Source organism: Choloepus didactylus, chromosome 22 (genome assembly GCF_015220235.1).
Source record: "Choloepus didactylus isolate mChoDid1 chromosome 22, mChoDid1.pri, whole genome shotgun sequence".
NCBI lineage: Eukaryota > Metazoa > Chordata > Mammalia > Pilosa > Megalonychidae > Choloepus > Choloepus didactylus.
Window position 1 is genome coordinate 2,340,442 of NC_051328.1, and position 12,711 is coordinate 2,353,152.

Below are 12,711 nucleotides of genomic sequence, written 5' to 3' on the forward strand. Positions count from 1 at the left end.
AGAGGATGGGGCCGCGGCCGAGGCTGGAGAGGCCAGGTGATCTGTCCAGGGCCACACAGTGAGCAGCAGAGGCGGCTGCCAGCCCGGGGAATCCGCCTCCAGAGACTGCCCTGTGACTGCAGAGTCCTACTGACGGGTTGTTTAACTTCATCGATGAAAATTTCCAGATTTACAAACTATTGTGTAGTATGTAGTATTAATTATCCTGTTCTATTTTCTCCATAGCAGTTATCATATCTGAAATGTCCTTGCTCATTTATTTGTTTGTTCAGCATCTGTATCCCCCCAATCCTCACCCCATTAAAATGTAAGCCGTTTGCGGGCAGGGAAGCTATGTTCATTTATTCACTTACCACATATTTATGGACAATACTTATGTGCAAAAAGCCATGATAGATGCTGGAGAAACAACCACAATTAACGCCCTACAATATTTGTGCCTTTACTTGGTGGCAGTAGGAGCTCCATAAATGTCTAACAAATTATGTCAGGGCATCTCAGGCAACCGAAAAAATCTTCCAAGGGTATTAAGCTCTTCTTTCCTTTTATCCCTCCAAGAAAGGCACAAAAGAGTAGGTAATACATAAGGTTTATGCATAAAAACATATTTAACATAAACTAATCAAGTATCAAGGTATTTAGTCCTTTGCCTGTTGCTTTGGTGGGTACAAAAGAGGTGTTAAGTTTGGATTCCTAGGGACAAATTACCTACAGTTACATTGAGATTGCACACAAGAACCAACTAGTAAGTAAAATGGCATTTTACACTAATGTAATATAGTGACATATTGGGCATCTAAAACAGTAAATAATAGGAGTATTAAGTCTAAGTTAGACACAATAGTGGGCGAAAAGAATGAGGAGGAAGGGACCCTTACAGCTTCTGGAACATAAAAGGGTCTTAATGCGTAGTTGTTGACTGAAGGAGAAACCAGTGTGTGTGATGTCATCAGAATGCTTCATGAAGGAGGTGACACACAAAGAATGCAAAGGCTGCTGATGGCAAGTAGAGAGGAGAGAAGGAAGAGCATCCACTTCAGGCAAGGAGTGGGGGGTGGGCATCACATTTGGGACAAGAGTTGTGTTTGGTAGCAGTTAAAAGTAAGGTTGAATATGGTGGAGTTTGATTATGGAGATCCTTGCTTGAATGCTAGTCAGTTTGTTCAGAGTTTGTTCTTGATTTCAGAAGACCAGAGGGTGTAGTTTTCAATAGAGGGATAATGGAGTTCTGGAAAGATTAATCTGGCAGTTGAGTTGAGGATATAATAAAAGGGGAGAGATAAGAGCGACCACAGTAATTCAGAAAGTATAAATACTGTACAGCACTTCTTCATTCAGCCTAGTAGCCTATACTGGTAGTGTCATTGTGATAAAACCTAAAAAGTCTTTTCTCCTCTAATATGTTGGCTTAAGAGTAGGTTCCAATTGAGAATGTTCATTTTGTGGCCACCTTTTAAGACACCTGTCTTTTAGATGTACTGCTATAATTGTTGGTAGTAGGTTTTTCGAGGAATGTAGTAAAGCACAAATCTTAGCTGGGATTACTGTGTGGCCACATACTGGCTAAATCAAAAGGAAAGCAGTGTTGCATATCTCTCAGCTGGGGAGTTCTGCTTTTGAATTACTATTTCCCCAAAGTCCACCCAGTAGCACCCAGTCTGTCCCCAAATTACCTGCCAGTTCCCAGGTGATCAAGGGCTATGCTTTCACTGGATGCCACCAGCTCTCTTCCAGGCATTGGTCTAGCCTTGCCAACTCCTTACAGAATCATTCCTGTAGTTTAAATTTGGTTTTCTCTAAGTCCTATGCAATATTCCAATGGTATTTGCTTGGTATTTACTTATTATGGTAATGAATCAGAAAAAAACATTTTATCTCAATGTTTGTATACTTATAGATTTTTATTGTCTCTCTTTTTTACTATAGTTTGGGAGCTTTAATGTTTTATTAACTGATAACCTAGGAAGGCATGCTATGTTTAGAGATATAAGGAGCTTTAACATTTTTAACTGATAGGCTAGGAAGGCATGTTACGTTTAGAGATATAATGAAGGAAGATTGAGGAATTTATACAGAATCAAACTTTGATGTATAGAAAATCTATTTTTAGAGAATAAAATAGGGGTCACAAAATGCTTTTATTTTCTTATAGTGTGCAAATATAACTACAATAATGGTGAAGTTTAGTGAAAAATGAAATCACACAGGATCTCACTGAAGATTTCATTGCTCATTATGCAACTGTAGGGGATTTTGGGGGTAGAAAAAGAGAAAGATTTTAATTTTTTGTTGCATGAACCATAATTATTAGTGTGTTACGAATATTGAAGAATGGTCACCAGGGAGTCCAAAACAGTTCTTTCAGTAACATTGTCACCTAAAGCTGTTTCTGATTTTCTGGTTAGCAAGATTCCACACCTAGAAAGCTTTAAAGAATTATTGTCTACTACCAATACTAAAGTCTTTCAACTATTAAGTTATCAGGAAAATTTCTGCACATTGAATTACTTTCATTTGATTGTAAAAAACTAAGAAACTCCTAATTATATTTCTTAGAATGAAGTTATTTTTCTTAAAAACCAAAATCCCATTTTGAAAGCAGTCCTATTTACTTCAGGCTTAAACATGTTATTTTTTTCAAGCTTAAGTGAATGCTAGTTTATTTGGTGCAATATAAAACTATAATTTTAAAGTAAAAAATTCTTAATGTAGTTATTTGGTAATATTTGCGAGATAATAGAAATTTCTTGTCAGTTCAGATAAGGGCTTAATGGACAGTAAATATCTATGCTGCTTCATATATACCTAAGCTATTTAATACTATTGTGATTGGAATGCCTGTAGTCAAATTTATTCAATTTTGATAATATATAAGATGTATCTGAATTATTGCAATTATTAACAACAAATCTCAAACATTTCTTGCTGTGTAAAACACATAATTTAAGATTTGTAATGAAATTCATTTCTAGATTTATAATCTGGAAAGGGATCTTTGGGAAAGTTTTATAATTTTTTTTGAATGTGATATATAACATACTCAGAAAAGGGTCTGAAACAAATATGTATATACAGTTTAACAAATAATTATAAAGCTAAGAGTCATATTAATACCACCTAGATCAAGAATTAGAACATCATCTGTATCCTAACAACCCCCATGTTCCTGTGCCTGGTTAAAATCCACTCCCAATATCCTATAGTTGATCATGATTCTGACTTTTATGATAATCATTCCCTTCCTTTTCTTTAGAGTTTACCGTTTATAAATGCATCCTTAAACAATATAGTTTTATTTTCCTATTTTTGAGTTTTATGTGAATAGAATAATACTGTATGTATTGTTTGTGTTTTGTTTATTTTGCTCAATGTTGTGAACTTAATCTGGTGTTTTGTGAATTTGTAGTTCATTAAAAGTCATGGCTGTATAGTATTTCATTGTATAAAAATCTATGTAGACAGACATTTACGCAGTTTATAGCTTTTAGCCATTATGAACGTTGCTGCTATGAACATTTTTATATCTATATACCAGTATACATGTACAAGAATTTCTTTAATAGTAGAATTGCTTTGTAGAATTGCAGATGCATATGTTCAACTTAAAATAAAAGTAGAAGCAACTACTGCTTTAGAAAGTAGCCGTGCCGTTTTATAAAGTTCCACTAAGAATGAATAAGGCTTCTGTGCTCCACATACATATCAACGCTTGGTCGTTGTCAACTGTTTTATTATTTCTCAGTCTGGTAGGTGGGCCATGGTATCTTAGTGAGATTTTAATTTGCATTTTCCTTACTAATAGGATTGAACACCTTTTATATGTTTATTTTTCACTTGGATTTAGATTTTTTTGAAGAATCTGTTTAAATCTTTTGCCCAATTTTTTGTATGTGTTTCATTTTGCAGATCATGAAGTTATTTACTGATGCTAATATTTACTATTATAATTCATATTTCACATTTAGGTGTTTTATCTACCTGGAATAGATTTCTTTTTGGGTGAGAGGGGTACAATAAATTTTTATATTTCTTATGAATAGTCCCAGGACAATTTATTGTTAATACACTGTTCTTACCCCACTGCTCTGCAGTTTCACTTCTTTCTTGAACAGATGTCCATGTATGTGAATCAGTGGTCTCTCATTGGTCTGTCTGTCTTCTCATCAATAGCACAGTGTATTAATCACTCTTAACTTCATAGTTATAGTTTTGAGATCTGTAGAACAAGTCCTTGTTCTTCTTTTTCAAGATTGCCATAGATATTCTTTGCTCTTTGTATTTCTATATATATTTTAAAAACAGCTTATCAAATTCACCAACACCACCAAAACTCACAGGGATATTTAGTGGAATTGGAGGAGATTTGACATATTTACAATATTGCGACTTCCAATTTATGAACATTGTACAAATATCTATTTATTGATTATTCCTTTAATGTTTCTTAGAAAAGTTTTGTAATTTCTGGAAAATTTATAAATGTGTACATTACAGGGGAATTTAGAAAATACTTAGAGATGAATAAAAATCAAAGCACAACACACCAAAACTTATGGCATACAGCAAAGACAGTGCTCAAAGGGAAATTTATAGCTATGACTGTCTTTATTAAAAAAGATCTCAAATTAATAAGCTAATCTCATATATTGAAGAAATAGAAAAAGAAGAGCAAAGTAAACCCAAAGTTAGCAGAAGAAAGGAAATAATTAAGATTGGAGCATAGATAAATGATACGTTATAGAAAAACAAGTGAGAATACACAAAATTAAAAGTCGATTCTTTGAAAAAAATCCATAAAATTGGCAAACCTTTTTGCTAGACTAACAAAGGAAAAAGGGAAAATGTGCAAATAACAAAAACCAGAAAGGAAAATTGTGATATCACTACTGATATTACAGAAATAAAAAGGATTATAAGAGAATGCTCTGAACAAATGTATGCCAACAAATTAGAGAATCTAGACAAAATAGAAAAATTACCTAAATTAACTAAAGAAGAAATAGAAAACCTCAACAATCCTGTAACAAGTACAGAGATTGAATCAATAATCAAAAACCTTTCACCATAGAAAAGTCCAGAACCAGATGGCTTTACTGGTGAAGTCTATGAAATATTTAAATAAGAATTAAAACTAACCTTTCTCAAACTCTTCCAGATACTTCAAGAGGAGGGAACATTTTCTAATTCGTTCTGTGAGGCCAGCATTGCTCTGATACCAAAGCAAGGTAAACACATCATAAGATAAGAAAATTACAGATAAATTTCCTTTGTGAATATAGAGCAGAACTCCTTAACAAAATACTAGCAAACTGAATCCAGTGGTATACTTTAAAAGATTATTCACCATGACCAAGTGGGATTTTACCCCAGGAATGTAAGGGTGGTTCAACACATGAAAATTAATATAATACATGGCATAAATAGAATGAAGGGAAAAATCCACATGATTATCTCAATAGATGCAAAAAAGTGATTAGAATCAGTGCCCTTTCTTGATAACAACACTCAACATGATAAGGGCCATTTATGAAAAACCCACAGCATTATACTCAGTGGTGAAAGACTGAAAGCTTTCCCCCTAAGATCAGGAAAAGGACAAGAATGCTTGCTTTTAGCACTGCTATTTGATACAGCATTGCACTAGAAGTTCCAGCCAGTGCAATAAGGCAAGAGAAAGAATGAAAAGGAATCCACATTGGAAAGAAAGGAGTAAAACTATCTCTATTTGCAGGTGACATGATCTTATATACAGAAAATCCAAAGGAATCCACAAGAAAACTATTAGAGCTAATGAATGAGTTCAGCAGATTGGTAGGGTTCAAGGTGAACACACAGAAATCAATTGTGTTCCTATATAGGAGCTATGGACAATCTGAAGAGGATATTAAGAATTCCATTTTGAGTAGCATCTAAAAATAACTAGGAATACATTTAACCAAGGATTCAAAAGACCTGCACATTGAAAGATACACACTGTAAGAAATGAAGACCTAAATAAATAGCAAGACATCCCATGTTCATTGATTGGAAGAGTAAATATTGTTAATATGTCAGATTACCTAAAGCAATATACAAATTAAATTCAATTCCTATAAAAATTCCAGCAGCGTTTTTTTTTTTTTTGCAGAAATGGAAAACTGACCCTCAAATTAATATGGTATTGCAAGGGACCCCAAATAGCCAAAATAATTTTGAAAAAGAAAAGCAAAGTTGGAGGACTGACACTTCCCAATATCAAAAATCACTACAAAGTGACAGTAATCAGAACAGTGTGGACTGATATAAAGATGGGCAGACCGATGGAACAGAACTGAAAATCCAGAAATAGACCCACACATCTATGTCTAGTTGATTTTCAACAAAGTTGCTAAGTACATGCAGTGGGGAAAGAATAGTCTCTTTAACAGGTAGTGCTGGGAAAACTGGATATCCATGTGCAAAAGAATGAAATTAGACCCGTACCTAACACCATATACAAATATCAACTCAAAATGGATCAAGGACCTGTAAAACACTTAGAAGATAAGATGGGGCAAATGTTCATGACCTGGGATTTGTCAATGCATTCTTAGTATGACACCAAAAGCAAAGTAACAAAAGAAAAAAATAGATACATTTGATTTCATCAAAATTAAAAACTTTTGTGCATCAAAGAAAGTGAAAAGACAACCTACAGAATGGGAGAGAATAGTCGTATGGTTTATAGATCAAATAACAGCTTAATATCCAGGATACATAAAGAGCTTTTACAATGAAACAGTGGAAATACCAACAACCCAATTTAAAAATGGACAAAGGACTTGAATAGTAGGCATTTCTTCAAAGAAGATAAACAAATGGCCAAAATGCACATAAAAAGATGCTCAACATCATTATCCATTAGGGAAATGTAAATCAAAACCACCACGAGATATCAAGTCATGCTTCAACATGGAAAAACCTTGAAAACATGATGCTCAGTGAAATAAGCAAGACACATAAGGAAAAATAATGTATGATATAACTTACAAGAGATGAACTAGAAATAGCAAGCATGCATAGATAGACGAGAGGTTACTGGGGGATGGGGGTGGGGAGAAAGGGAAGTTTGAGGGGAAAGGGGTGTTTGTTTTATAAATATTTTAAAAATATGTTTTTATCATTGATCCCAGTGAGATGTGGTGTATCTTGTATTACATTGGGTCTTAGGTAGTTTATTTGGTGCTAATATAAATGTTAACTATTTGCCAATCTCATTTTCTAACCAGTTGTGCTGGTATATAAAAATGCAATAGATGTCTTAAAAACTGCTTTAATGACGTATAATTGACATACGGTAAACTGAATATAAAAATATAAGATCTGATGAGTTTTGACAGATATATATATATATATCTCCATGAAATCATCACCCCAATCAAGATTATGAACATATTCGTCAAGCCCGAATGTTTCCTCATGCCCCTTTGTAATCCCTCTCTCCCTCCATTGCTCCCTCCTCTCTCTGCCCATCCTCTTTCCCCAGGTAACCACTGATCTGCTTTCTATCACTGTAGATTTGTTTGTATTTTCTAGAATTTTATATGAGTGTAATCATATAATATGCACTTTTTTCCCCTGGCTTTTTCACATAGCACAGTTATTTTAGGATTCATCCATGTTGTTGCATGTTGTTGAGTTATTACTTCATTTGTTCAACCATTCCCTAGTTGAGGGACATTTGGATTATTTCCAGTTTATATTATATTCAGTTTTGGGAGATCATGAACAGATCTGCTATAAACATTCATATACACATGTTTGTATGAACATAGCCTTCATTTTTCTAGAGTAATTAGTTACCCAGGAGTTGGATTACTAGGTCGTATGCTAAGTGCATGCTTAACTTTATAAGAAACTGCCAAACCATTTTTCCAGAGTGCCTTTATCATTTTGCATTCCTACCAGGAATATATGAGAGTTCCAGTTGCTCTTCCTCCTCCTCAGCACTTGAAATTGTTAGTATTTTTTATTTTAGCCATTCTAACAGATGTGTAATGTATCTCTTCATGGTTTAAATATGCATTTCCATAATGGCCAATGAAGGTGAACATCTTTTCATATGCTCATTTGCTGTGTGTATATCCTCTTTGGTGAAATGTCTATTCAATTTCTTAACCCATTTTAAGATTAGATTTTGTTTTTTCATTGTAGAATTCTTTATACATTCTGGATACAAGTCCTTTGTTGGATATGTGACTTGCATATATTTTCTTTGAATATGTAACTTGCCTATTTATTTTCTGGAAAGTGGTTGTGTTTTATTTTTTTGCATAGCAAAAGTTTCCAATTTTGATGAAGTCATGTTTAACAGGTTTTTCTTTTATAGATTATACTTTTGCTGTCGTTTCTAACAACTCTGCCTAACCCCAGTTTGTGAAAATTTTATTCCATGTTTTATACTAAAAGTTTTGTAGTTTTATGTTTTACCTTTAAATTTGTGATCTATTTTGAATTAGTTTTTGTATAAGGCACATGCTTTAGGTCAAGGTGTTGTTTTCTTTGTTTTGCTTTTGGCATATAATGACCAATTGTACTAAACACTATTTGTTGAAAAGACTGTCCTCCATTGAATTGTGTTTCCACCTTTGTCAAAGATCAAAAAGCTGTGTTTGTGTGGGTCTATTACTGTACTGTCTATTCTGTTCCATTGATCTATGTGTTTATCTCTTTGCCAATACTGCACTGTTTTGATTATTGTAGCTTTGTAAGTTTTAAAATCAGGTAGTTTGAGTCCTCCAACTATTATCCTTTTTTCAAAATTGTTTTAAGCTATTCTAGTTCCTTGACCCTTTCATATAAATGTTATAATAATCTTGTCTTTATCTACAAAAAATACTGCTGGGGACATCATCAACATGGCGATGTAAACAGCTGCCCAAAACTTCTCCCCAGATATTCAGCAAAAAAAGGGAGGTAACCCTGACTCATTCGGGACTCTGGAGGAGGGAATGGTTGGGAGAAGGACCCTACAGATGCTGGATTGAAGAAGAAGAGAGATATAAGGTAGGAGAATGCCATTGCGGTCCTGCAGCTTCTCTCTCTTCCCCCTCACTCAGTCTGGCACAGCACAGAAGGAACACAGAGCCAGCAGTTAGGATTCCTCTCACCTCCCACCAGGGACACGGACTAAAAATTGCTCACGTCAGTGAGACAGATCCCCATCATTTGGAGATCAGGGGTATAGCGGAGGACATTTCAAGGCCCACATCAGTGAGGAAAGTAGTAGCTAGTAGCCCCATACTTGGCTGGGGATGGCTGAAAACTGTGGCAGCTGGGGGAGTCTTCTGCTGCAAAGAGAGTGGGAGACACAGCCCCACATTGAGCCAGACTTTACCCAGCAAAGTGAGGGTGTGAGAAACCCACACCTTCAGCCATGCCCAGTCAGGGGCACTTGGAGGCAATTCAGACCCACCAAGCCAGACTCACCTGGGCTCTAAGAGGTAATTCAGCCCCACCCAACCAGGCACAGCTGAACTCCAAGACGTAATTCACCCTCATCTGGTCAGATGCAGCCTTGGATCCACCTTCTGAGGACAATTAAATCACCAAACAGTGCCATCTTCTCAGCATACCAGAAAGTGCAAGGGAATTTTAGAACTTCTCAGAACCTCTCTAGACCTATCCCAGGCCCAGTGGATCTGGTCTACACTCCCTGCCTGGGAAACCAGACCTGCTTAAGTTTATAAATACAGATGACCCAACAGTTAAAGCAGTGTGCTAAAACAAACCTAGGGCTTGGTTGCTGTGGAAAACCAGAACGCCATTGGGAACCACCAGACTTGTTTTACCCACACACAGAGAACTTCTGTAGTGCCCAGTGCCTACCCAGAGGCGGGCTGCTGTGGGCACTTGGTTTGCAGGAGATACTGGGGAACAGAGCTAATCTGAAAACTGGCCAGCAAGCGAGAGACATAGGCAGGGCAAGAACCAGAATAATAAGAGCTAAAAATTTCTGAGCAGTTAAATGGAAGCTAATAGAATAAGTTGAACTGAATGCCAAAGACCAAATAGAGAATGAAGCCAAACAACAAGAAAATCCCAAGTAAAAGAGTGAAAACAACCTCTAGAATAAACTAATCAAGGAAACCAATGCCTAGACATCAAGAAAAAATTATGACTCACACCAGGAGAAATGAAGATATGGCCCAAAGAAACCGACACTTCAAAGGAGATACAGGAGTTGAAACAACTTATTAAAGATTTTCAAACAAACATGCTAAATCAGTTCAAAAATCAAATCAACAAGCTGAGGGAAGATATGGCAAAAGAGACAGAGAATATAAAGAAGGCATTCTGCAAACATAAGGGAGAACATGAAAGTTTGAAAAAACAAATGGAAGAACTTATGGAAATGAAAGGTACAATGGAAGAGATGAAAAAATAAAGACTTACAGCAGCAGATACGAAGAGGCAGAAAAAAGGATTAGTGACCTAGAAGACAGAACATCTGAAATCTTACACACAAAGGAACAAATAGGGAAAAGAACAGAAAAATATGAGCAGGGTCTCAGGGAATTTAATGACAGCATGAAGTGCACAACTATACATGTCATGGGTGTCCCAGAAGAAGAGAATGGAAAATGGGTAGAAAGAATAATGGAGGAAATCGCTGAAAATTTTCCTCTCTTGTGAAAGACATAATATTACAGATCCAAGAAGCACAGCAGATTCCAAACAGAATCAATCCAAATAGACCTACTCCAAGACACTTACTAATCAGATAATCAAATGTCAAAGAGAATTCTGAAAGCAGCAAGAGAAAAGCAATCCATCTTATACAAGGGAAGCTCAAAAAACTATGTGCAGATTTCTCAGCAGAAACCATGGAGGCAAGAAGGCAATGGTGTGATATGAGAAAGATACTGAAAGAGAAAAACTGTCAACCAAAAATTCTATATCTGACAAAATTGTCCTTCAAAAATGAGACAGAATTTAAAATATTTTCAGACAAAGAGCCACTGAGGGAGTTTGTGAACAAGAGACCTGCTTTACAAGAAATACTAATGGTGTGCTACAGGCTCATAGGAAAAGACAAGAGAGAGAGGGATGGAGAAGATTGTAAAAATCAAGACTATCAGGAAAGGTAAAAGGAAAGAGAGAAAAAAATAAGATATGACATATAAAATTCAAAAGACAAAATGGTAGAAGAAAGTACTGCCTTTACAGTAAAGACATTAAATGTTAATGAATTAAATTCCCTGATAAAAAGAAAGAGACTGGCAGAATGGATTAAAAAGCAGGACACAACTATATGCTGTCTTCAAGAGACTCACCTTAGACACAAGGACAAAAGTAGTTTGAAAGTGAGAGGTTGGAAGAAGATATTTCATGCAAACAACAACCAGAAAAGACCAGGGGCAGCTATGCTAATATCTGACATATTAGACTTCAAATGTAAAACAATTAAAAGAGACAAAGAAGGACACTATTAATAAAAGGTGCAATTCATCAGGAAGACATAACAATCATAAATACGTATGCACCGAGCCAGAGTGCCCCAAAATACATGAGGCATACACTGAAAACACTGAAGGGAGAAGTAGACACCTTTACAATAATTGTTGGAGACTTCAATATGCTGCTGTCATCAATGGATAGAACATCTAGGCAAAGGATCAATAAGGAAACAGGGATGTCAAATAGTACGATAAATGAACTAGACTTCACAAATATTTATAGAACCCTACACCCCACAACAGCAGGATACATTTTTCTCAGGTACACATGGAGCATTCTCCAGGAGAGACCACATGTTAGTTCACAAAGCAAGTCTCAATAAATTTAAAAATATTGATATTATACAATACACTTTCTCAGATCATAATGGAATAAATAGAAAATAAATAACAGGTGCAAGGCCAGAAAATTCACAAATATATGGAGGCTGAGCAACACACTTTTAACCAGTGGGTCAAGGAAGAAATTACAAGAGAAGTTAATAAATATCTAGAGGTAAATGACAATGAAAACACAACATATCAAAACTTATGGGATACAACAAAGGTGGTGCCGAGAGGGAAATTTATTGCCCTAAACACCTATATTAAAAAAGAAGAAAGAACAAAAATCAAGAAATTAACTGCTCACATGGAGGAACTAGAGAAAGAACTAACCCCAAAGAAACAATAGAGAGAGTCAACAAAAAGAAGCTGGTTCTTTGAGAAAATCAATAAAAGTGATGGACCCTTAGTTAGGCTAACAAAAAAAAAAAAAAAAAAAAAAAAAGAGAGAGAGAGAGAGAGACAGGGTGCAAATAAATAGTATCAGAAATGGGAAAGGGGACATAACCACTGACCCTGCAGAAATAAAGAGGAGAGGATATTATGAGCAACTGTATGCTAAAAAAATAGACAAATTAGACTAAATGGACAACTCACTAGAAAACTATGAACAACCAACTTTGACTTGAGAGGAAATAGACAATCTCAACAAACCAATCATAAGTAAAGAGATTGAATCAGTCATCCAAAAGCTCTGAAAAGAGAAAAGTCCGGGACCAGATGGCTTCACATGTGAATTCTACCAAGCATTCAAGAAAGAATTAGTACCAATCCTGCTCAAACTCTTCAAAAAAAATTGAAGAGGCGGGAAAGCTACCTAACTTACTTTGAAGCCAACATCACCCTAATTCCAAAGTGAGACAGAGATACTAAAAGAAAAGAAAATTATAGATCCATCTCTTTAATGAAT

At 35.4% G+C, this 12,711-nt stretch overlaps 1 long non-coding RNA gene across 1 annotated transcript in view; it reads left to right on the forward strand.

Annotated features, from left to right (window-relative positions):
• Positions 1–12,711, forward strand: part of LOC119518406 — an 84,926-nt gene that overhangs the window by 410 nt on the left and 71,805 nt on the right. The window contains exon 2 of the long non-coding RNA XR_005213753.1: positions 5,156–5,225. This is a non-coding gene — a long non-coding RNA (uncharacterized LOC119518406). The remainder of the gene's footprint in view (positions 1–5,155; positions 5,226–12,711) is intronic.